Genomic DNA, 26,989 nt, shown 5'->3' with positions numbered 1-26,989 from the left:
TATTGGAGTTTCAGCTTTAGCATCAGTCCTTCCAAAGAACACCCAGGGTTGATCTCCTTTAGAATGGACTGGTTGGATCTCCTTGCAGTCCAAGGGACTCTCAACAGTCTTCTCCAACACCACAGTTCAAAAGCATCAATTCTTCGGCACTCAGCCTTCTTCACAGTCCAACTCTCACATCCATACATGACCACTGGAAAAACCATAGCCTTGACTAGATGGACCTTTTTTGGCAAAGGAATGTCTCTGCTTTTGAATATGCTATCTAGGTTGGTCATAACGCTCCTTCCAAGGAGTAAGCGTCTTTTAATTTCATGTCTGCAGTCACTATCTGTAGTGATTTTGGAGCCCAGAAAAATAAAGTTTGACACTGTTTTCACTGTTTCCTCGTCTATTTCCCATGGAGTGATGGAACCAGATGCCATGATCTTAGTTTTCTGAGTGTTGAGCTTTAAGCCAGCTTGGCTTTAGGTCTTAAAAAATGAGTTCATGTGATCATCTGTAGGCTCTTGCTAATTTTTTCTTAAGTAAAGTTACTTTTTCATGTTTTTTCTCTTGTGGTTGCCTTCTTGGTAGAAGAGAACAATTTACTGATCCTGAAAATCCCTAAGTGAGATAAAGATAAATCAAAAAAGACTTGAACTTAGAGAATACATTCCAATCTACTGCTGCTGCTGCTGCTAAGTCGCTTCAGTCATGTCCGACTTTGTGCGACCCCACAGAAGGCAGCCCACCAGGCTCCCCCATCCCTGGGATTCTCCAGGCAAGAACTCTGGAGTGGGTTGCCATTTCCTTCTCCAATGCATGAAAGTGAAAAGTGAAAGTGAAGTAGCTCATTCGTGTCCAACTCTTTGTGACCCCATGGACTGCAGCCTACCAGACTCCTCCGTCCGTGGGATTTTCCAGGCAAGAGTACTGGAGTGGGGTGCCATTGCCTTCTCCGACATTCCAATCTAGAACACAATTTCCCTAAATTCCTTTGATCTTTCTGGGTTTAGACTGAGCATTCAGATGATATTTCATTTATTTATTTCATCTATTCATTCACTGAGCATTAAACACACTTGCAAATAATTCTGTGCTCTGTCAGAAATACTATTTTCTTACCTGTTTCTTTTTTTAAAACATTTTCATAACTGGTAAATTTAAGGTGATCAGGTTCAAGAATAACCTACTTCTCCTAGATAACTTCAAACCTGTTAGATAAAACAATACATCAGAGCTGGGCTATTACTCTTGATTTTGTGCTTAACATAAACCTAATCATAAAGAATAATGAAAAAATGGTAAATTGGTGAATGGATACAGAAGTGAGTTTGGATGAATGAATGAATAACGCTGAATTGAGTAGACCATAAGAAGATCCAACAGTACAAATAATTAATCTCATGTTAAACATTTATTCAGGTTTATAATTAAAAGATAAAATAGAGCCATATTTGAAAGGCAAGAAGAATGTTAACCTAGTCCTGGAATTTTCCAAAGGTCAAGAATATTTCTTGCTCCTGTGAACAACTTACAATTGTTCAAAAATAAAATCCTGTCTTGGTGTTGGATTTAGTCTCCCAAATGAAATAATAATGACTCAACCACTTGATCTTAAAAGAGAACTGGAAGTTTAGTAGACCTGAAAATAAAGTAAGAAGAGCAAAATTAATTCCCAGTTTTCTGGGACTGGAGAGGATTGGACGGATGCCAGGAGTATTTCTACCCTGTAGGTGCTGCAGAGTCACTCCTGGGTAGCAATCATGCATCCTTTGAGTCTAGGAGAGCAAACAGGAGAGAACTCAGAGGCTGAGAAAATCCCCAACTCCATCTTTATTAGGCAGATTCCAGCACTTCTCACTAAGGTCCATTTTACTGGTTTCTGTGAAGATAAGATTTTGAAGTCAAATATTAGATACACTATGAAGAAATAAAAAAAAAAAAAATGACTTGTTACACAAGTGATGAGTAAAAAGCAGAAAAGGGGAAGATAAATGTATAAAGAATATTGACTATATTATGTAGAAAAATTATAAGTGTGCAAAAGATATTAGGAATCTTAGGAGGCAAGATTATTGGCAATACAGATGGAAAGGGGAAAGGAGATTGGGGTGTTGGGTTTTAGGATGAACCTGTCTTTGTTCTAGAGATAAAGAGTTCAAATACCTCTTGCATAACAAATCATCCTAAAGCTTAGTGGATTAAAAAAATAATTTTTGCTCATAATTCTGCAATTTGGGTTGGATTGTCTTTGACATAGTGTCATGGGGGTGGCTCAGCTGGGGCCAGAGGCTCTACTTCCATAACGGCTCACTCACTTATCTGATAAGTTGATGCCGCTGTCAGCTAGGAGCTCAGGGGCTGCCAACGAGGGTCCTGGTTCTTCCTCCCAGATCCTCTTCCTGCAGTTAGGTTCATATGGCCTCTTGCCCTCAATGATTCAAGATCCACATACAAAATATATCTATTCCCTCCTAACAACCCACAGAGCTACATCTCATTATAGCATAGTCTTAGTCTTATAAGACATGGTTCCTCTTGATTTGATGATCTGTGAGAAAATGAGACAATTTATCTCTTCCTAAGCCAGGAACAAGAAAAATCATAATAAACATTCCCATTCAAAAACAGGGAATATGGGAAGCACATAGCAATTACCAATCCAAAGAAATTCTGCAATCCATTAGGCTAAACGTAAATAGATCTTTGAAGAGGACTGGTAATGGTTTCTCCATGACTAATGGTTCCAGCCTCTGATCTGTCCTTCCTTTCCCATCTTAAATAACCCATATTTATAGATGAATAACTTTCTAAGCCTACTTCCTGCCAGTAGAAAGCTGTTGATTTTGAACTGTGTGTTTCTTTTAATCCAAATTGGCAGTGCTTCTGTTCATACAATTATCTTAAAAACTTTGTGGGTTTCCAGTGAATCTTATTGGAACTTATCCTATTACTATAAAATAGAAGAAATTAACAATACCAAATCTCTTCAAAAAAGACTCCTCTCTAATTTTGGGTGCAGGACAACATCATATGATTCTTCAAAGTCCTTTTCCTGGCAGATGAGTTCTATGCAGTAGACCCTTAAAAGTCTCAGAAACACTACTGCCTAGCAGAGAGGGTCTCACTAACATTACCTTAAGTCTTTTGAAGGAATTAACAAAGTGTCTTAAGACCTGCCCTAACCCAGACACCACATTTTACTGAAAGAAACTCTTAGGATCTTTGCCCTCAGGTCATTAATTATTTTGAGAATTATTCAATTTCAAAAAACTGAGAATGATAAATAGCTTAATATTTGAATGAAGTGAATCCTGACATCTTTGTACTTCTTTATTTCAGTTGAAAATGAAAACTAAAATTATTGCATCTCATTCCTCCTATCTTTATCAGAGAAAGTAAATTTGAACTTTCAACATTCTGCTTGGAAATCCCCAAACCCAAAATTTTATTAAGTACCCTTTTATCATCCACATTATTGTATACAGAAGACTCACTGATTTTCCTACCTGTCCAATTTTCTCCAGCTACAAGTAATAATATCCTTCCTATTCTTCCCAGCCTTCAGTAAAATTCTCCTTGATGCCCTTTATTTTTTATTGCTGCTTAAAAAAAAACACATGAAAACTTAACAGCTGTTTATTATTTCTCACAATCATCAGTTGTCTTGGCAGGCTTTCTGCTTTACCTTATGTTGACTGATAGCAAGCAGGCTTAGAATGCCCTCACTCATAAGACAAGTTGGTGCTAGCTGGCTGTTGGGAGCCCAGCTGAGGCTGTCAGCCGGGGAACTTGGGTCTCTCTGCTGGCTGGGCTCCTCCATTCTCTTTCATGTTAGTTCTCTGTGTGCTTATCTTGAACTTTCCCAAACATGAAGGTCTCAGGGTAGTTAGACTTCTTACATAGTGGCTGATTTCCAACAACACAAAAGTAAAAGCTGCCAGGCTATCTTAAGGCTCAGGTCCAGAACCGCCACAGCATCCTTCTGCCTCTTTCTACTATTTAAAACAAGGTGCAAGCCCAAATTCATGCAAAGGGAATTGTTGCCAAGAGGTATGATTCACAGGGGGCCAAAAAAGTTGACAGTCTATCACAATAAAATTCAGTTTCCTTTGTTCCAGGAGAACTATAGGATGGTGGTGCTTAAAGTGTGGTCCCCAGACTAGCAGCATCAGCATAAGTGGGAAATATTGGCCAAACACAAATTTTGGGGCTGTACCCCAAATGTAATGAGTTAGAACTTCTGGGCATGAGCCCATAAATCTCTGTTTATTGAGCCTTCCAGGTGATACAGATGCAGACAAAAGTTAGAGAATTCAAGGGCAAAAGAAACATATTAAATCACATTTGTGTCATATGTGGAAAATATTAAAGTTTAATCAAGTTAACTCAATATGAATATCTATATAATATATAATTAATATCTTTTCAACATATTATTTATAAAAAGATCAGTTTTGTTAACAGCCTTCTATGACTATTAGTATAAAACATCATTTATAATATGAAAATGGCTGAGAATTAATTAACAGCTATTTTTGTCTCCATACACATAAACATACATACACAGGCATATGCACTTCTTTTTCAATTTCTTCTTTTCTATTGTTGCTCTTATTGGGGGTTTGATGATACTTTTTATTTGAATGATAAATATTTTGTCTTATATAGTTGTTTATTCTCAGAAATGTGAGCAAAGAGGTATGGTAAAGAATGAAGTGAGTATATATGATAAATATCACCAGAGCCATGAACAACTTTTCTGCAAAATTATTTTTGAAAGCAGCTTGGAAATGTAAGTTTAAGATGAAGATACTGAGGACATTTAATGAGAAAATATTATACTTATATATTGATCATTCTCTTTTCAGTCCACTGAGATTGAGCTTGCACCATAATTTCAGGCTTCTCCATAATCCTCCAGAGTATTCAGGTATTTGCAAAATTAACCTCTCAAACTATTGCAATGGGAAAAATGACCTGTTGAACTACATTAATTGATTAAAATCTACATGCATGAGAGCACTGCATGTTTGATTGCCAATAAAAAGACTCATAGGAAGTAGTTTATTGATGGTGAGAAGGCAAAAATAGAAATGATTCAAATATCTTATTGAAAGCATGTGAAACTTGCAAAGTGCCTCTCTGTGCAAAAGTTCTAACATCAAATAATATTTGAGCCTTGGATACTTTTATTAGAATGCCAGTGAGAGCAGTTGTGATGATAAAATGAGTACATTTTATTTTTAGTTCAGCAAAAGGTTATGGAGCACATTACATGTGCCAAGCACCGATCTACATCACAAAGTCCCCAAATCAACACTGTGCTGGAGATAGTAGAATTATGGACATTTTATAAAAGGGGAAATGGAGTCAAATAGCAAAGTTGGGATTTGAACTACAGTAGACAGTGGTGCTAGGGGCAAAGAACACATCTGCCAATTCAGGAGATGTAAGAGACACTGTTCAATCCCTGGGTCAGGAAGATCCCCTGTAGGAGGGCACAGCAATCCACTCCAGTATTCTTGCCTGAAGCATCCCATGGACAGAGCAGCCTGGTGGGCTACAGTCCATTGGGTTGCAAAGAATCAGACATGACTTAACAACTGAACAAGAAGAAGAAGAATAGCTGTGGAGTTCATGCTCCTATTCACGATGTGACATGGATTACTTACATTTACTTTAGATTCTCACCTTGAAAATTTGACTTATGGACTCATATGATGAAATCTGAAGAAGTTAAAACAAGTCTCACAGTTCAGCCATCTGAAATTGAAGTGGAGGCTAGCATCGTAAACCTTCTCTATTCACCGTTGCCTAATTTTAAAAAGTCTTAAACATACTCCATCTCATTTGATTCTCAAAATTCTTAAAAGGGATGTTCCCCAATTTTACTATTAAAAAAACATCAAGACTTAGAAAGGCTAAGTAACTTCAACAGTTCCTACAACTAGTAGGTGCCAGTCAGAACTCTTTGTCAGTATCCTGATGTCAATTCTCACACTTTTTCTGGAAACTCCAGGAATTCTTAAAAGTCAAGTAATTATTCTTGTTTTTTCAGATTAATTTGTCAAATTTGTATTAATATCACATGATCACTAAAACAACAAACTTTTCTACTTCTTGCTAAAATTCAAGTAATGACTCTTAGAGAAAGAGAAGCAATAGGGATTGTAACATTCTCGGCCTCATTTATACATCTAAACTGCAAAATTCCCCAGAAATGCAGCCTTTAGATTGCAGCATGAATTTTTATTTTTCTTTATTCTAAGTAAATTTCAAATGTATACTTGTATACAATACAACTTCTACTGTTTACATTTCAATCTCTTTCTTTGAGTTGGAGAGAAAGTGATAGATACAGAGACAGACAGCTGGGGAGTAATCCAGATGTGTTTTATGGGTACACACGTGCGAGCATGCAATGCATAGGAAAGTGGTCTTTCCCAAGTGTGTCCCAGCAGACATCTGATTGCCCATTATAACAATGGTGACGTGACATGGCTTTTCTTTCTTTAGAGTACATGGATTGGCACCTAAAGATAGGTAGCACCTGGTGGTTTTGTCTCCTGGGTATGACTGCATTATAAATAAATACCAAGTTCCAAAACCCCATTCCCACTTTGCCTTCCTTCAACATGCTTCCTAAGTTGCTACTAAGTGTAAGGAAACTTAGAGAAAAATGTAGAAGAGAAGAGTGCACACAAATAAAAGATGGAATATTTGGAAAGGGCATGCAGCAGAAACAAAAGCAAAAAAGTCAGGAAGCAGCCTGAGTGAGAGGAAAACCTGGTGGGTAGGGTTGGAAGAAGGGCAGAGCCTGAGAGAATTCACATTACATGGTGTCAAAGGAGACAGACATTCGATTCTTTTTGACTGAGTCCTGGCTCTGTGGCAATGACCCACTGCAGTCAGCTTATTTCTTGGCCGAAGCTAACGGAAGGCTTATCACCATTTGCTGTGTGAATCCATGTCTGTAATTTCTGTGACCTGAGCATTCAGGGCAAAAATTGTTTCCATTTTTTCCCATTTCATGCATCATTTCAGAGTTGTGTAGTCACTTTGTAGAAACTGTGGGTGCCCATTTTCACAAGTCGCAAAACAAGAATCATAAAGCCTGCATGGCTTACATCTGCTTCTTTTCGTTTTTAAACCAGAGAGGATGGGAGTTAATGAGAACAACTACAGTGAACAACAGTGGATCCTGTGTTTGCATAAGTGTCCTATTTTAACTAAGAGGCAACTGTGCGTAATCCCTTCAGAGACTCGGGTTGCTGGTTGGCAGGCCTCTGGAGCCAGAACACCTGCGCGGTGGAGACGCAGGACGCTCTGTGGAGGGTGCCAGCCACGGGTTTTCCACCTCACATGCTCAGCATCTGACTAAGGATGTCAGTTGCTTCTGAAGGCCAGTTGCTCACACAGAAAATAACTACAGCTCTGTTGAAACTCTGTTTCTCTCTTTGCTTTTCTCTCTGGAACTGACTACCCTCTTTGATACATGGCCCCATCTAGAATGGCTTCCAAGCCAAAGCCTGAGACATTGAGCCAGTTTATAAATATTAAATACAGATGCCCCGAAGCATCAAGAGAGCTGTATGGATAAAAGATACTGGAGAACACTGCATGGAGATCATTTTGCTGAGAGTCAAATACTCCTAAGATACTAAGGTTCCTGCTTGTGGCTCGAAACCATTGCCTTATCTGGCAAGGTCTTTTCCACCATTCTCCCCAGCTGTTTGCACACACCTGGAAGAAATGATTGAGTGATAGAACTAATCAGTGAATTTACCAAGAACTGAATGGAAATTTATGTAAATGTGACTAGATCTGGACTTTCATTTGCTTTTGTAATTTATCTATTTGGAAAATTCTCAGAAAGTAGCTTCTTCTTAAGTACTCTTTCTTTCTCCTTCTCCTTCTTCCTCTTCCTTCTTTCCTCCCTATTTCCAGGGTAGAAGTAGAGAATGGACATGTGTTCATGGTGGAGGGTACAAACTGAGAGATTAGAATTGACATATATCCATTGCCATGCGGTAGTGGGAAGCTGCTGTCTAGCACAGGGAACTCAGCTCCCTTGCTCTGGGAGGACCTAGATGGGAGTGGCGGAGTAGGAGGGAGGACCAAGAGGAAGGGGATATATGAGTACATTTAGCTGTTTCAGTAGTGCAGGATGAATTAACATTAACACTAAAGCAATTATACTCTAATAAAAATTAAAATATAAATAAGATATTTATTTATGAATAATGAAATATTTATTATGAATAATGAAACTATCCCACATTTTTATGCAGAATATATTTTAAATTAAAAAAAATAATTGCAAAGTTTGGGGCTCATCTTTAGAAGCTATGACAGAAATTCATGTGACCTGCATGTTGCAGCATTATCATTCCCCTTGAGAATGGCCACCTCTACCACCACTTCCCCTTTTTCCTCAATTTTCCTATATTTTCCTTCTAATCACTTTACTGAATTTTATCTTATTTATTATGGTGCCACCCTTAATACCATAAAATTTAGGATGTATCCAAATGAGGAAATGATACCAGGAAAGAGCTAAGCTTCCTTTTTTTTTGGAAACACTGGATTAATTATGCTTGTAAAGAGTTAGGTTGGGAAGTTAATTAGGTTGATACTAAAACTCAACTGATTCTAAAAATTTCAAAAGAATAATTACAAAAACTTACCAGCAGCTTACACAATGTTACCTTTAACTATCCTCCATTTAGTGAAGGTTTTCAAAGGTTGATCAGATCAGATCAGATCAGATCAGTCACTCAGTCGTGTCCCACTCTTTGCGACCCCATGAATCACAGCACACCAGGCCTCCCTATTCATCACCAACTCTCGGAGTTCACTCAGACTCAGCACCAGAAATATTCAGATCATAAGAACTGAAGCTCATAACTCTCAATGTTGTGAATCTCCAGCTTGTCTTCTCCCTTGTGCAATGCAAGGTTTTATTTTAGTTTTGCATGTGATATTAATGGGAGAAGATTATTTTTTTTTAATCTATCCAGCTTCTACTTGGCATGAAAATTTTTCAAGTCATATTGGTTCAACAGATATTTCTTTAGGAACACCAGCTACCAGAGCGATCATAACATATTTAACAATATGATTAGTATTATTTTGATGTTTTAAGTATAAACAGCAAGAAGAAAATGTTTTCTTGTCTATGGTGTTTTGTATTTTGAAAAGAATTTGGTAAACACGGTATCTGGAATACTAATCAGAATGTTTGCTACCCATGAAAACAGCAAGTCAGCCATGGAAATGCCTGTCTTATTAACTGTGAAAACCAAAACACAGAGGGAAAAATATAATCTGTTCTAAATATACTCTAGCATACAGAGAAGGGGAATGTATTTGGAGGCTCACAACTGGCATATCCTCTTGCTGTTTTCTAGGATGTGTTTATGTAGAATTAACACAGAATGAGACACAGAAAGAACTAGTGACCTGATACTCTTATTTGGAGATCCTGCAAGAGAGAGATTTCAAATACAGTCTTATTTGTATTCCTTGGTGTTAAGGCAATATCTATTAAAAAAGTTTTTTTTTTCTTCAAAAACACATGCAAAAGGGTTACCATTAAACTTCCTCACTATAGAAGTGTATAAAATTTTCCACCCTTGAAGCTACAGCATATGTATTTCTTAAAAAGACACACACACAAAAAAGTTAGCAAACCACAAACACATGTGCACACACTGGGAAAATTGGTTTTCTCAACTGAATGAATAGATGCATTTAGTGACTTCTGAGTCCCTATTTGAATATAAACATGTGAGAAGTGATCATTTTTATTAAACACAAAGAAACAAAACCTGCAGAAATAAGAGTGGCTTGAATTTAGGACTGCCAGATAAGTCAGGTTCTGCTGCTGCTGTCAGTCTTAAACAGAGTAACTCATTCTTTCTGTCTTTCTTAGAGACCTAAAATTCTATAACATATTCCCACCCATTGGCTGACATAGTTATGTTTCTGGCGTGAGTTATTCTAACCTATTAAGCAGAATAATAGTGAATTGTGGCACTAGAGATGACCTGAGAATCCCTTGGACAGCAAGGAGATCAAACTACTTCAGTCCTAAAGGAAATCAACCCTAAATACTCATTGGAAGGACTGATGCTAAAGCTGATGCTCCAACACTTTGGCCACCTGATGTGAAAAGCCAACTCATTGGAAAAGACCCTGATGCTGGGAAAGATTGGGGGCAGGAGGAAAAGGAGGTGACAGAGAATGAGATGATTGGATGGCGTCACTGACTTAATGGACATGAGTTTGAGCAAACTCCAGGATATAGTGAAGGACAGTAAAGCCTGGCCATGCTACAGTCTATGAGGTCTCAAAGAGCCGGACATTACTTAGTCACTGAACAAGAATAAGCAAAATAAGAATATCTGAGATTTTGAAATGTTATCACAGTTTTACATAACAATAAGAATGGGAGAAGGATGTTGGTGCAGGACAGTCTTTTTGGTTTTACATTTGGGCATCCACTGATGAGGAGAAATCATTCCACAAAGATACCTCCAGTGCTTTGAATTCCCGTGTATTCTCTGATCCACTAACTTTGAGAGTGAACTGTTACCCTCATTGTTGTTGTGTAGTCTCTAAGTTGTGTCTGACTCTTTGCGACCCATGGACTGTAACCCACCAGGCTCCTCTGTCCATGGGATTTCCCAGGCAAGAGTACTGGAGTGGTTGCCATTTCCTTCTCCAGGGGATCTTTCCCAACCAGGGATTGAACACATGTCTCCTTCATTAGCAGGCAGTTCTTTATCACTGAGCCACCTGGGAAGCCCCGAACCTGCATAATTATTTGAGTTGTATTTTGCCCATGCTTTGTCCTTAAAATGTTTTTAAGTTTCTTGATGACAGAAACTTACATTCCTCAGTGAACATCAGGGAATCCTGTGGTAAATGTATTTGCAAATTTTCTGTTTTCCCCTTTCCATGCTCATTGACTTGTCAGAGCTTCTTTTTCCTTTTCCTCCCTTATCAAAGTTAGGCAATCCAAGAATCTGTCCCACCATGCTTAATCCCATCTGCCATAAATAAATACTTGCTGAAGTAATTTATGCAAAAGTGTTAGTGGGTCCGAGCCTCTCCCTCTCAAGTTGGCATTTTCAAGGTATTTAGAAAAGAAAGGAAAGAAATGATGCTTTAATAATAGAATAGCACAGCAAACACAAAGTCAGAAGCAAATATCCTGAAAAACACTTTGCAGAAACTCGCAGCCTGGAATCCTCAAGCAATTAAAACTAAATTAGGCCAGGAACATTGTCAGAATTATCAGGAGTAAATTGAGTCTGTGAAGAGTGCTATAATGGGAGAAAGTGCCAGGTGGGCAGTTAGAACCTAAGGAGACATTTGGCAAGATGTATGATTAGAGAGTCAGATTACGAAATATCTAAGTCAAGAAATATGACTCACCTAAGCTGACACGACCAGTGTGTGTTGGACCCAACTGGACTTTAATTTGCCGAATACCAATCCAGAATTGATCTTGCAAGACTGTATCTCTTGAGGCCACAGTATTCCTTAATGTGTGCTCAGTCGCTTAGTCATGTCCAACTCTTTGTGACCCCATGACTGAAGCCCACCAGGCTCCTTTCTCCATGGAATTTTCCAGGCAGGAGTCCTGGAGTGGGTTGCCATTTCCCATCTTCCCAACCCAGGAATAGAACCTGCGTCTCCTGCATTGGCAGGCAGATTCGTTACCACTTGGCCACCTGGTTCTATCATGTAGTAGATACAAATAGTTGTCAGTACATATTTGCTGACTAAATGAATCATTTTCACTATCCCTTCTTACTCTACACATTGATCCAAATATGTGGATTTTTCTACACTACTACATATGGAATATGAGAGCACACTATTTTGTCTGATTGTTTGCTAAGTCACTTCAGTCTTGTCCAACTCTATGCGACCCCACAGACGGCAGCCCACCAGGCTGCCCCATTCCCGGGATTCTCCAGGCAAGAACACTGGAGTGGGTTGCCATTTCTGATTGTTTAGAGAGGAATAAATAGATAGAAAGATAGATACAGCTTTTTTTAAACAGAGAACACTCCCCAACCCAAGCCAAATTTTACACAGAATGGGAATATATAAAACACACAAGAATAAAGCTTGTAACAGTTAAAAAAAAAAAAAACTAGAAATTCTCATACTGAGTGAAGTAAGTCAGACAAAGAGAAATATTGTATAATATCACTTATATGCTCACTGTAAAAAGAAACGATACGAATGAGTTGATTTACAGAAAAGAAACAGAGAAGGACCTCATGGTTACCAGCAGGTAAAGAAGCCAGGAGGGGATAGTTAGGGAATTTGGGTTGGACATGTACACTCTGCTATATTTAAAATGGATAACCAACAAGGTCCCGCTGTATAGTACAGGGCACTCTGCTCAGTGTTCTGCGGCAGCCGGGATGGGAGGGGTTTGGGGAGAATGGACTCGTGTATGGACAGGACTGAGTCCCTTGGCTATCCACTAGAAACTGCCACAACATTGTTAATCTGCTGTGCCTGCATTTGTCTAAGTTGCTTCAGTCGTATTTGACTCTGCAACCCAATGGACTGTAGCCTGCCAGGTTCCTCTGTCCATGGGATTCTTCATGCAAGAATACTGGAGTGGGTTGCCAGGCACTCTTCAGGGGATCGTCCCAAATCAGGGACTGAACCCACGTCTCTTATGTTTCCTGCATTGGCAGGCGGGTTTTTTTTTACCACTAGCGCCACCTGGGAAGCCTGTTAATCTGCTATACTCCAATATAAAATTAAGTATTAAAAAAAAGTGTGCATGACACATAGTTTCTGCTATTAGTAAATCCTACAGAAATGTTAGGTAACTATTGGAAATCCATCTGTTGTTTAGGCTCAGTCAAGCCCTTTACAAGAAAAAGGCACCAAGCCCTCAGGCACTTTACCTAAATCCCCATAGGAATTTCTAAATTGGGGTAGGAACACATTTCTCCAGATTTTGACCTTTCTAGTTTATTATATTGCTTGTTTACATGCCTCTGAATTTAGTTCTTTGCTTCTATTTCTTTTTGTTTGTGTGCTTTTGTTTTGTTCATGTGTTTACACAGTCAAACATTGATAAGCTACAATAGTATACTTCCTGATTTAGTGCATTTACCAGTCTTTATTACTATCCCTAAAATCTAGTTATGCTATTACTAATGAACTTTTGGTCAAATGTAGAGCAAAATAAATTTACTGAATTTAGTCAATTTGATCAAAAGTTCAGACTAATGTGGTTTGATACTTCACAACAAACCATGAAGTCACAGTCAATTTTGAAGATAAAAATCCTATAAAAAGCAATTTATTTAAAATATTCCATACTTCGTTTCATTGTTTTATAAGACTGAACTCAGTACTAGTGACAAAATTGCTTTTTTCGTAATTAATTATAAGCTTACAATAAGTTGGTGGTTTTCTGATGCAGGATTCACAAATTATGAAGGAAATAAATGAATTTTAGAGAGAGAAAATAGTGAACATGGTGGAAAACATGCAACTTTTAAAAACTACACTACTAATGAAGACAACATAAAGGTCTGGTCTGTTTTTGTTCAAACAACAAAACGTACACTTTTTAAATTACTAAAAGTAACCTCCAAAAGATTTTATCTTCTCGTTTCCAAAGTAAAGGCTTGAATTAACATCCTGTCACATGAATGAATTCAAACTTGACTGTCAGTGTTCAATTTGGAGGTTGCTGTGAAACATCAAAGCCCTAAGCACAGCATTATTTAAATTATTACTATATACAATTTATCACTGAACTTTGTTGTGTTATTGTGATCAAGAGGTTGGTTAGTTTTGCTTGATTCTTAGGGAAAAAGTGATAGAACAACACTAATAGATACTTGAAAATTAGAAGTTCAGCAAATTAAATTTCCAAAAGGCTGAAAAAAATACACATACATTTCTGATAAACTATATTCTTCAGTTTGGTTCAGTCGCTCAGTCATGTTTGACTCTTTGTGACCCCATAGACTGCAGCATGGTAGGCTTCCCTGTCTATCATCAACTCTCAGAGTTTACTTAAACTTATGTCCATTGAGTCAGTGGTTTTTTGTTGTTTTTTTTTCAATTTTATTTTTAAACTTTACATAATTGTATTAGTTTTGCCAAATATCAAAATGAATCCACCACAGGTATACATGTGTTCAGTGTTGACATCCAACCATCTCATCCTCTGTCGTCCCCTTCTCCTCCTGCCTTCAATCTTTCCCAGCATCAGGGTCTTTTCAAATGAGTCAGTTCTTTGCCTCAGGTGGCCAAAGTATTGGTGTTTCAGCTTCAGAATCAGTCCTTTCAATGAATATTCAAGAGTGATTTCCTTTAGGATTGACTGGTTGGATCTCCTTGCAGTCCAAGGGACTCTCAAGAGCCTTCTCCAACACCAGTTCAAAAGCACCAATTCTTCAGTGCTCAGCTTTCTTTATAGTCCAACACTCACATCTGTACATGAATACTGGAAAAACCATATTTTTGATTAGACAGACCTTTGTTGGCAAAGTAATGTCTCTGCTTTTCAATATGCTATCTAGGTTGGTCATAGCTTTTATTTCAAGGAGCAAGCGTCTTTTAATTTCATGGCTGCAGTCACCATCTGCAGTGATTTTGGAGCCCCCCAAAATAAAGTCTCTCACTGTTTCCACTGTTTTCCCATCTGTTTGCCATGAACTAATGAGACCAGATGCCATGATCCTGGTTTTCTGAATGTTGAGTTTTAAGCCAACTTTTTCACTTTCCTCTTTCACTTTCATCAAGAGGCTCTTTATTTCTTCTTTGCTTTCTGCCATAATGGTGGTGTCACCTGCATATCTGAGGTTATTGATATTTCTCCCGGCTATCTTGATTCCAGCTTGTGCTTCATCCAGCTCGGCATTTCTCATGATGTTCTCTGCATAGACGTTAAATAAACAGGGTGACAATATACAGCCTTGATATACTCCTTTCCTGATTTGGAACCAGTCTGTTGTTTCATGAACAGTTCTAACATATTCTTCAGATGGCCATAATTAAAGGGATTAAGCTGGTGTCAAAGGGAGCAAATTCCAGTTCTTGGACTCAGTGAATTGATACATAATGAGCAGAAGGCTTCAGGAGTCACAGAGACTGTTTGGATCTCTGCTCTATCGATGTGACTCTGGATTAGTTGCTGAATCCTCTAACTCATGGTGTCCTCACTTGTTATACACTATAGTGTGTGTAGTGTATACACTAGTATAATAGTGTGAAGTGAAGTCGCTCAGTCATGTCCGACTCTTTGTGACCCCATGGACAGTAGCCTGCACCAGGCTCCTCCGTCCATGGGATTTTCTAGGCAGGAGTACTGGAGTGGGTTGCCATTTCCTTCTCCAGTATAATAGTGTAGGATACTATTAACAATAATGAGGAAGCTCTTTCTAGCTCATAAAGTCATCATGTGTCTTTGAATGGCATTTCTTGGTAAAATAAAGGGACTGTGACATTCAACATCACTATTTAACAAGAATTTGATTTCCAAAATAATAACTACCACTTATGAAATAGGCTGGGCTTCCCTCATGGCTCAGTGGGTTAAGAATCTGCCTGCAATGCAGGAGTCACAGGAGATGGGGGTTCAATTCCTGGGCTGGGAAGAACCTATGGAGAAGGAAATGGCAACCCACTCAAATATTCTTGCCTGAAAAATCAATGGACAAAGTAACCTGGCGGGCTACAGTCCAATGGGTTGCTAAGAGTTGGACACAATTCGGTGACTACGCACAAAAAGTAGGCTATAAGATACTAAACACTTTCACTCAGTCATTTAATTTGAATTTCAAAACAACCCACAAAGCTGTAGGTTAGTTTATATGCTTTTTATGTACAGTTAACCCTTGAACAATGAATGCAGGAATTAGGAGTGCTGACCCTCTATGAAGCTGAAAATCTGCATATAATTTTGCAATGGGCCTTTGCTATGGGTGTTTCTCATCCTCAGATCCAACCAACCTTAGATCGTGCAGTACTGTAGTATTTATTAAAAAGAAATCCAGATATAAGTGGACCCATGTGGTTCAAACCCATGTTGTTCAAGGGTCAACTGTATTTTACTCTTTTTACAATTAAAGATTATTGACTCATATGAAGAGCAAAACAAAAATACTGACTCATCCATCATGGAACACTTGCCCAAAGATCCTTTAAGTTGTTGTTGTTACTGGTGTGCTCTCTTGTGTGTACATGTAGGCAGGGAAAAGTACTGAAAATTTGGACAACCAAAAAAAAAAAAAAAAAAAAAAACAATTTGACCTGAATCCCAGTAAAATAAACACTTCTACAGTTTGATTATACTAAATTCCACATCTTTCCCATCATAAAATTTTTATACATGTAGTTGTTACAAACAATCATCCTACTAAGTCTAGCTGGTATCATTGCATTCATCTTACAGAATACAGAGACTAAAAGAAGATCAGGGACTTGTGCAAGTACATTCCATTCCTTGGTCATTTTCCATGGTCCAGTTTCTCTTTATCACATCACCCAGCATCGTTCCCTGAGGGCCAAGGGGTAGTGAAGGCAGAGACTTAAGGCCAAGAGTTGGCATAGCGACACGTTAACCCAGCTGGCAAGGAAGCACTTTGTTAGGATAAGTACTCACCCATACCCTAACCCATTAGACGTTTCTCCAGTAAATACTGGAAAGAGATGAACTCGACTCCCACAGGCTTGGAAATGGAGTGTATCTCCCAGTGCTTTTGCCCAACATGATGAGCGAAGCTGGTCACAGTCTAGGGCCATTACTTCCAAAGGGAGCAATGCATGGAGTCTGACCACCAGTCACTGAGGCAATATGTTTTAAAAGGCCACTGCTGTGAAAAGGGGATGGAGAGCAGATACATTTTTATTCTCGTGGAAAACAGCTCAGTACACGTTCCATCCTATTTCACAGCAAATATGTTCCACCCATTTGCACACAACCCTAGTCCGTTCTCCTCGAGTTCTTCTAGCTTTTAAAAAACTGAATAAAAATAAAACAACAAATAACCCGTTTCCTTCCCTCCTTCCTTCCTCTCTTTCTCTTTCCTTCTTCTGAAACTTCCATATGGTTAGGGTTTCTTTTAATATTTCTAGTTCCATTAAATCCAGTGATATTTAATGGAAAAACAGCCACTCTCATGCTGGGAAAGGTAAAACTCAATTCTCTATTAATGCTTTCAAGACACCAGGAAAAAACAAAATCAAGGTTATTACTAGAAAGTCAGACAAGTCCCTTTGTGTTCATTCCAACAGCTGTTTGACATGAATGGAGGCCAAGCAAGGAAAGTTCAGGTAAATATCCCAATTTAGTGGAGTTATTCAGAGGTCAGAAAGGGGTTAGGTGCTCTTGGGGGGAGGGTGTTAGATGTACCCTTAAAAGGCAATTTTTAATGTAAAAAAATTAAACTCCTTGTTTTATAGATCTTTAACATATTTTAGACACAGAAAAATGTGGCCATGTTATGCTTGCATTAAAACGGAGAATGCATGACTAAATTAAGAGTCTTGTTTGGGGTTCTGACTGGCCAGTGAACCCATCACAGAGGACTGGCCCCTTTGTTAACCCCCTTCTGCTCCCCCCTCAGCCTCCCCACACCTCTGAGTCCACTTGCTGAAATTCTGTGTCACTAAATAATATGTTTACCAGGGCAGTGATTTTACGTTGATTGCAGAGATTATCCACAGCTATTTACCCTTCTGTACTCAAAAATCATCCAATCGGCCTATTTAGGAATCGGATTTCGAAGATACAAGAAGCAGTGCCTGAATGTAACAACAGAGCTCATCCTCCTCCACCTTGACACATACAATTTTAGACAACCAAAGCAATCATTATCTGAAAAAGTCTTGTTTCTGGCAGGAAAAAAAAAAATCAATTTAATTATACGAGATGTGTCTCCCATTTTAATTGTTGTTAAGTATAGTGCCTTATCGACAGAGCTTCTCTGGATCTCAGTTTATGAGCTCTTTACGTTACTCAGATAACTTGCCGAGGAGAAAAAAAAAAAAAAAATCCATCATGTTACTTAAAAGAACTGAAGCGCCATTGTACCCAGCCATTAGGCCCCTCAACTGCGCTCATAATGATGAATGCATCATTTTTCTTGCATGAAACTTTGGTAACAAATAGCACAGCCAAGTCTTTTCCAGCACTGTTATTCTGTTTTAAAAAACACTGACATTTTCTTAAACAGACATAATTTACAATTTTAAGGAGCACAACAGTGCCTTGGTGTTTGAGGGCCAGAAAGCAAACAACACTTCTTTCAGTTCAATTTTTTTTTTTTAAGGGAATCTCGTGCTTAGTGAGTTCATTCTCGCTTAAGGCCAGAGAGACAGGAGCTGAGGGAGAACACAGCGCCCCTGCTGCACGTGAAGGTCATGACTCAGTGGTCACGTTACATTCAGGGTCAGAGCAAGACAGAGCACGAGGAATAAGAGAAGAACACGACAGCAGAGCGCGCCCAGGCCCAGGAGCCTGAGAGGGAGGCCTTGGCCAGGTGCTGCTCCCTTGCAGGGACAGAAGAGGCTCAGAATTCCTCTCTACCAGCCCTGGGAGGAAAGCACCAGCCTCTGGGATGCTCCTGCACTTCAGAACTCTCTAGCAAGCCCTTCTGTAAATTTCACACAAAGGGTCCACGCCAGTGTCAGTGTGTCTGGATCGATAGCTGGAGCAGTGTTCGATTTCCAGTGGGGTCAGCTCAGCCCAAGCAGATAAATGGAAATCTGTGCAGGAGACTGCAGGTCTGTCGTTCAGAGGAGACCTCAGAAGCGAAGGTTATGTGTAAAGATTAAAATTCCCACAGTATTACTTCTAAGACAGTGGATGTGTTGCGTTGCCCACAGTGAAGCTTCTTTTCCTGAATTTCCTAATAATCCTTTATTAAACTGCTTTGTTTTATGGATGAAGAAAATGTCTATGAAGGCAAAGCGTGTGCTCGTGAATGTCCCTCGCGTGTGTGTGCTCAGTCATGTCTGACTCTTTATGATTCCATGGACTATAGTTCACCAGGCTCCTCTGTCCTTGAAATTTTCCAGATAAGAATACTGAAGTGGGTTTTCATTTCTGACTCCTGGAGATCTTCCTAACCCAGGGATCTAACCCAAGCCTCTTGTGTCTTCTGGCAGGTGGATTCTTTACAACTGCACCACCTGGGAAGCCCTGTGAATGTCCCTTGTGAATATATAATCTGTGTTTGAGAACTACATACATCCACATATCTGTGTGTGTGTGTACATGCAGATGTGTACACACGTGCAACTCATATATCTCCTTTCCCTATGAGGAAATTGTTGCTTTTTTTTCTTGATGTGTTATCTAACTTAAAACACCAAATGAAGAGAAGTTCAGAATCCAGAATGATGTTACCCATGTCTGGTATACAGCCATTCATCAGTTCTACAGACATCTATGTTCCAGGCATTATCCTAAAAACTGAATACAGACTCAAACTATTTTCATTAAGTCACTCTTAGCTATCTTAACACCTTAGACCCACAAACACAATCCTAAGCCATGATATGATTCCAGCCAAAATGTGGAGGGGAACAGGCAGAGCAGTAGAACTAAGGAGGGAATGATTAACTCTAATGGGCAGGAGTTAATAAAGAATTCCCCTTGGAAGGATCTATTTTGGATTTGGAAAGATAGGGAAGGGAAATTTTACCATGTAGACAAGGAAAAGAAAAACACTCTAGACAGAGAGACAGGCAAATGTAAAGAAACCAGCTAAAGGTGATCCTTCATGCTCACCTTATTTAGGTAGAATGTATATAAAAGAGCAAAGTATCCAGAGATGGAAAAATCAGGCAGAATAGGTAGATAGGAAATAACATGCTATGAAATGCCCAGGGCTACAAGGTAAGCAGTTTGTCTTTTTTTTTTTTTTTTCCAGCTTAAACAGAAATTTATTTTCTCACAGTTTTGAAGGCTGGAAGTCCAAGACCAAGATCCCATTAAGGTCAGGGTTGTTTTCTGGTGAGGGCTATTTTCTTGGCTTAGAGATAGCTATCATTAGGGTAGGGGCTTATGACTTGTGTTTTTATAAGAAGAGGAAGAAACACAGAGATACATTTACAGAGCAAAAGCTATATGAAGAAACAGCAGCTTGTCTTTTATTCTAGAAAGTATTACTCAAGTGTCTTGTGGAAATTACCATTATAGATATTTATTAGGTAAAACTTGAAAAGGAATGTCATGACTACATACATTAAGAAAATTCTGAACTGAACAAGTTTCTTCACTGTAGGATTCTTCAGAACTGCTACAGCTCTGAATTATGAAAGCATATGGAGTCTCCAAAAAGGGATTTCATGACATTAAATTTTAGAAAATATATTCAGCCATTTATTTATTTGCTGAGGTTTCTCTCTGATTCCCTGTCCCTTCGAAAACGTTGATGTAAATGCTGGATAGGCAGCTAAATGCTTTAAACAGCAAAGCAGAGGCCAGACCTTACCAGTCTGTGTTCTCAAATTTTTTAGTTTTTTTTTTTTTTAATTGGAGTATGCTGCAGCTGCTGCTAAGTTGCTTTAGTCGTGTCGGACTCTGTGCGACCCCATGGACAGCAGCCCACCAGGCTCCCCTGTCCCTGGGATTCTCCAGGCAAGAACACTGAAGTGGGTTGCCATTTCCTTCTCCAATGCACGAAAGTGGAAAGTGAAAAGTGAAAGTGAAGTCGCTCAGTCGTGTCCGACTTCCAGCGACCCCATGGACTGCAGCCTACCAGGCTCCTCCGTCCATGGGATTTTCCAGGCAAGAGTACTGGAGTGGGGTGCCATCGCCTTCTCCGAAATTGGAGTATAATTGCTTTAAAATGTTGTGTTAGTTTCTGACGTACAATGGCATGAATCAGTCCTAAGTATACATATATCCCCTCCCTCTTTAAACTCCCTCCCACCCACCCCCATTTCACTCCTCTAGGTCATCACTCTTTGCGGACAAGACTAATCGACTGAACTGAACTGAATGGAGGTCATCACTAGTCTCACATTTTTGACATTATCCTCTAGTGACAATGTGAACAGGACTAGGCCTGGCAGCAAGGGGACTAATTAATTAAGAGGTTACCAGCGATCAAGAATAAGGTCCTCGTTGAAGGCAGAGGGAATGGAGAGAGAAAGCATAGAACAGTTTCAGGAAATAACAGGTTGTCAAATTATCTTTACCAAGTGACTGAGTTGCAACTTAGAAAGTGCATGCTGCTGCTGCTAAGTTGCTTCAGTCGTGTCTCTGTGAGACCCCATAGACGGCCATAACATGTCCCAAATGTATCCTGAAGATCAATGATGAAATTAACTCACTGTTAGTTTGTGCTTTGTCAACTTTTTCTGGAAAAGTCAGATTTGGGGCCAGGAAAATCAATCTCATATTGTTACTGAGTCCACACTCATACAGCTCTCTGCATGACAGACCAATAAATCGGGAGATGAGTTCTTAGGGCAAGGAACAACAACTTTATTCAGAAAGGCAGCAGACTGAGAAGTGGGCGGACTAGTGTCCCAAAGAACCATCTTACTCGAGTTAGAATTCAGACTTCTTTTATACTAAAAGGGGAGACTTGTGGCTGGTTATTACAAACTTCTTGGTGCAGGAATCTTTTGTTCTTACAGCTGTCCACATAGGTCTGTCACAATATTCCTAAAAATCTCCATCAAGGCAACTGTTATTTTCTATTCTACAAATTTGTATCTCTAAGTGCATGGGAAAGTGTTGCACTTTTAAAGGTCAGAGCCTTGAGAAGGGGTATATTCAGGCTATAGGCAACATCCTTTTAGCAAAGGTGCAAAGCCAGCATGCCTAAGCTCAGGAAACAAGAGTACAAGGGTTAGAGGTGAAGGATTACATCCAATGTGGAGTCAGGCTTGTTCTTCTCTGTTACATTATTCTCCAAAAAGTACAGTATGAAAGGAGATGTAAAGAGAATGAAGATCATTTCCAATCTTAGTGGAGAAACCAATGAGTCAGACAAAGAAAAGAATCCTAGGGTTGGTGTCCACTGAGTCCAAGGAACAGATCACCAAACCAGAGAGATTAGCTGAGATGCCTTTAAGTGCAAACATGGAGTCACCAGACATTACCAAATCCAGTGTGGAATGGATTAGGGCACAGAGAGGTGGGAGGGCTCATTGAAAAACCAGGAGTACCTGAATTGTGTAACTAAAGAGGCACATGAGAGATCAGGCCCATGTCTCTGCAGCCAGAGGTGAGAACAGGATAAAGATTTCGTATTTCCTGAGCATCTCCTTTAAAAAAGGCGAATCTGCTGTCAGTGCATATAACTTTCAAATATCTTCCAGTATCTCAAATATAGATAAATTCCTCAAGTTACCAAGGACAAGAAGAAGCTGTGGAGTATGAATTTGGAAGAGGCTGTGGGGAGAGAGGTGGAAAAGCAAAACCTAACAATAGACTTTAGGAATGCCCGCAAAGTGAACCCAAGTAAGGAACGCTGCCTCCCTCAAACAATGCTTACTGCATCAGCCCTTTTATTTCTATTTTTACCCCAAAACATGGCCTAAAAACATTCAGAAATCTTGCAAGACAGCCTGATGTTTAGAAATATGTGGCTACTTTTTTGTTCTGATTTGCAGGGTTATGGAAACATTCAGACACATGTTGCAAGTTTATTTGAACTGAGCGACGGTTAGAAATTCTGGTCTCATAGGCATACAGCACACAAGTATCTCACTCTTTTCTTCAGGGATTTCTACTCTTCCTGATGCCTAGATGCATCCGTTTGATCTGAGGGTCTTGTAGATCCAGAACAGGCATCTTACTTTGCCTTCCTCACTCTATCTCTTGCTTGTTGAGATTATGAGGAATATGAATTTAAATGAGAATTTTTAAAGTGGCTGAAGCTGGTTGGAGCTAGAGTTGTTCGTGGGAATGTCAGCCCTGAATAAGCCTCTGGATCAAAGCCACAGTCTGTGTTCCACAGGAGCTTTTGAAAACTATTTGGAATAAAACAAGTGGAGGAAAAATTCACCTTGTGCCATACTGCAGGCTGCTGCTTAAACAAACATCAAGGCAAAGCCGTCAAGTTTACACTTAGTCGGGATATTTGGCCAAGAGTTGCAGCCTTTTTGAATATATGTGTTATTTTTATCCTTCCCTTCCCAAAAGGAATTGAGGTCACCAACCAAAAAGTTACACCTGATCCTCTCGGGTTCCTTTGAAGATGCTTGCCCAACTTATCACTGCTATATTCTACGAAAGTTGCATAGAGAAGTAGTTTAGGATGAGGAGAGGGAGTTTAGGAATGAGTTAAACTAGGAGAAAGCGTTTCATGACTGAGTTTGGTCATCACGCATGATGGGAACATGACACAGTGGAAGATGTACTGCTGCTGCTACTGCTGCTAAGTCGAGTCAGTCGTGTCCGACTCTGTGCGACCCCATAGACGGCAGCCCACCAGGCTCCCCCGTCCCTGGGATTCTCCAGGCAAGAACACTGGATTGGGTTGCCATTTCCTTCTTCAATGCATGAAAGTGAGAAGTGAAAGTGAAGTCGCTCAGTCATGTCTGACTCTTCATGACCCCATGGACTGCAGCCTACCAGGCTCCTCCGTCCATGGGATTTTCCAGGCAAGGGTACTGGAAGTTGTAAGGGAGATATTAAGCCAAGAGTGACTGGTGACTCACCCCCACCCCTTTGCTTCTATTGGTCAAGTGTTTGCAAATGGTTTTCTCCACCACTGTAACCCAGGGAGCCTTCAGTAACCTGGATATTAGTGAATCGAAGAAGGCTAGAGGAAGTGTTTTCTTTCAGGTTAAACAGAGACTATAAAACCCAATACATTCTGTTCTGCTGTAATGTAGGCTTGGGTAACTAAAATTAGTAACTCGTTCTGTAATATAGTTTTATAATTGGAATGATGTAAGCGAAATGCTGAAGTTGGCTTGGTCTGTATGCGACTCCTGCCTTCCCTACTCCCAGGCATGGTTGAGTGCAAAATAGTAGAATAGAATTATAACCTTCAGGAGGAAAGAAAACAAACACTCAAACTAGCATCAGTCAGCCGTCGCAGTTTCAGCAGGAGCCGATTCAACTGTGTTTGCAGGAATCTGAAAAGCAATGCCAGTCTTTTGGGCTCTTACCTCGAACAGCCTTGGACTACCCAACCTCCTTGCTGACCTTATTGTCAGCTCTACCATCCCAGACCTCTCCACACCCACTAATGCTGCACTCATTGCACTGTTGCTGTATTTCTTTTGTAATGATTTTTTTTTTTGCTTATTTGTAACATCCACAGTGGCAGCTTTCAGCAATGCTGAACTTCTGCAGTGACCATCTAAATTAACTCCCCAGCTATAAATCATTATTTTGTTCTCTTTAGTGCTTCGATTACACAGATGCACTTGATGGGTCTGTTTCCCTGAACTTCCTTTTCAGTGTGCAGTTTTTTAGGAACACATATGGTATTATGAAAGAAGGCATATTTAAGGAAAGTTGTATAAGATGCTGGAGCAGGTGTGGAGAAAAGGGAACCCTCTTACACTGTTGATGGGAATGTAAATTGGTGCAGCCACTATGGAAAACAGTATGGAGGTTCCTCAAAAAACTAAAAATAGACTTGCCATAGGCCCCAGCAATCCCACACCTTGGCATATATATTTAGACAAAACTATAATTTAAAAAGATTCATGTACCCCTATGTTCATAGCAGGACTATTTATGGATATGGAAAAAACATAAATGTCCATTGACAGATGACTGGATAAGGAAGATATCGATAAGGATACATATATATATAAGTTTGTATACACACACACACACACACACTACATTTTGTAATAATACTCAGCCATAAAAAAGGATGAAATAATATCACTTACAGCAACATGAATGGACCTAGACATTAACATACTACGTGAAGTCAATCAGAAAGAGAATGAAAAATACCATATGATATCACTTATATATGGAATCTAAAACATGACAGAAATGAACCTATCTATAAAACAGAAACAGATTCACAGATATACAGAACAGAATTGGAATTGCCTAGGGGGAGAGGGGTGGGGGACGGATGGCTTGGGAGTTTGGAATTAGCAGTTGCAAACTATTATATATAGGGTGGATAAACAACAAGGTTCTACTGTATAGCATAGAGAACTAAAGTCAGCATTCTGTGATAAACCATAATGGAAAAGGATACGTAAAAGGATGTATGTATACCTATATGCTATGCTATGCTAAGTCACTTCAGTCGTGTCCGACTCTGTGCAACCCCAGAGACGGCAGCCCACCAGGCTCCCCCGTCCCTGGGATTCTCCAGGCAAGAACACTGGAGTGGGTTGCCATTTCCTTCTCCAATGCATGAAAGTGAAAAGTGAAAGTGAAGTCGCTCAGTCGTGTCTGACTCCTAGCGACCCCATGGACTGCAGCCCACCAGGCTCCTCCATCCATGGGATTTTCCAGGCAAGTATACTGGAGTGGGGTGCCATTGCCTTCTCCGGTATATATATATATATATATATATATATATATATATATATATATATATATATATACATACATACATATACACATATATATATATATCACTGAATCACTCTACAGCAGAAATTAACATTGTAAATCAAATATACTTCAAAACAATTTTAAAAAGAAGGCTTGTATAAGAAATCTGCTTATTTCTCATCATCACCTGTACATTCATTATCACTAAAATAATCAGTAGCCATAAATCATATAAGAATGATTGCTATATATCAACTACTATGCTAAGCATTTTACTTGCATTATTTCATTTACTTAGATGTCAGTCTCATAAAGGAATTTCTTCAAGATCACTCTCCTTGATAAATGGTAAAGCCAGAATGCAGAAGAGGACAGGGGACTATGCTATATATTATCCACAATGTTGGATGTGGATAAAGGATAAAACTCATGATAAATTTTGAATCTGGAAGATACTTTATTGCTACTCAAAATGTGATCTGCCTTCGGGCGGCATCACCATTACCTCAAAATCAGTTAAAAATGCAAATTCTCAGGTCCCACCCAGAGCAATTGAATCATAATTTTATTATCTTGTTCAGTTCTTAATCTGAACTTTGAGGACATGCAATCATTTGTGGGAGTTGTGAATCCAAAAGAACAGCAGGCATTGTCCATAAAATAAATATTTGCCTTGAGAATTTAATTTTTATAAAGATATACAAATAACTTTAAGCCATTTTAGTACATATTTACAAAAAAATAGCTCTGGATCCAAACAAATGTTTTTCTAGAAATCGAGATTGCCTGGAGAAATGGCAACAACCTCAGATATGTAGATGACACCACTCTAATGGCAGAAAGCAAAGAGGAACTAAAGAGCCTCTTGATGAGGGTGAAAAAGGAGAGTGAAAGAGCTGGCTTGAAACACATCATTAACAAAACTAAGAACATGGCGTCCAGTCCCATCACTTCATTGCAAATAGAAGGAGAAAGAGTGGAAACAGTGACAGATTTTATTTTCTTGGGCTCCAAAATCACTGCAGATGGCGACTGCAGCCATGAAATCATCTCCTTGGAATAAAAGCTATGATTTTTCCAGTAGTCGCATATGGATGTGTGTTGGAAGCTGATCACCGAAGAATTGATGCTTTTGATTTTTGGTGTTGGAGAAGACTCTTGAGAGTCCCTTGGACTGCAAGGAGATCCAACCCGTTCATCCTAAAGGAAATCAGTCCTGAACATTCATTGGAAGGACTGATGCTGAAGCTGAAACTGCAATACTTTAGCCACCTGATGTGAAGAACTGACTTATTGGAAAAGACCCTGACACTGGGAAAGATTGAAGGTGGGAGGAGAAGGGGACGACAGAGGATGAGATGGTTGGATGGCATCACTGACTCAATGGACATGAGTTTGAGTAAACTCCAGGAGTTGGTGATGCACAGGGAGGCTTGGCGTGCTGTGGTCCATGGGGTCACCAAGAGTCGGAGAGGACTGAGAGACTGAACTGAG

The 26,989-nt window shown here is 39.4% G+C and overlaps 2 long non-coding RNA genes across 2 annotated transcripts in view; one reads left to right on the top strand and one right to left on the bottom strand.

The window, feature by feature from the left end:
• Nucleotides 1-1,380: 1,380 nt before the first annotated feature.
• Nucleotides 1,381-26,989, bottom strand: part of LOC129645513 (uncharacterized) — a 112,655-nt gene continuing 87,046 nt past the window's right edge. The window contains exons 2-4 of the long non-coding RNA XR_008711417.1: nt 5,680-5,751; nt 1,712-1,867; nt 1,381-1,627 (exon numbers count right to left, since the gene is read on the bottom strand). This is a non-coding gene — a long non-coding RNA (uncharacterized LOC129645513). The remainder of the gene's footprint in view (nt 1,628-1,711; nt 1,868-5,679; nt 5,752-26,989) is intronic.
• LOC129645514 (uncharacterized) lies at nt 4,692-5,797 on the top strand. Its single transcript, XR_008711419.1, has 3 exons — nt 4,692-4,780; nt 4,857-4,918; nt 5,672-5,797. It is a non-coding gene; the product is annotated as an uncharacterized LOC129645514 (long non-coding RNA).

This window comes from Bubalus kerabau, chromosome 3 (assembly GCF_029407905.1).
Source record: "Bubalus kerabau isolate K-KA32 ecotype Philippines breed swamp buffalo chromosome 3, PCC_UOA_SB_1v2, whole genome shotgun sequence".
Lineage (NCBI taxonomy): Eukaryota > Metazoa > Chordata > Mammalia > Artiodactyla > Bovidae > Bubalus > Bubalus kerabau.
This window is presented reverse-complemented; position numbering and strand designations above follow the sequence as displayed.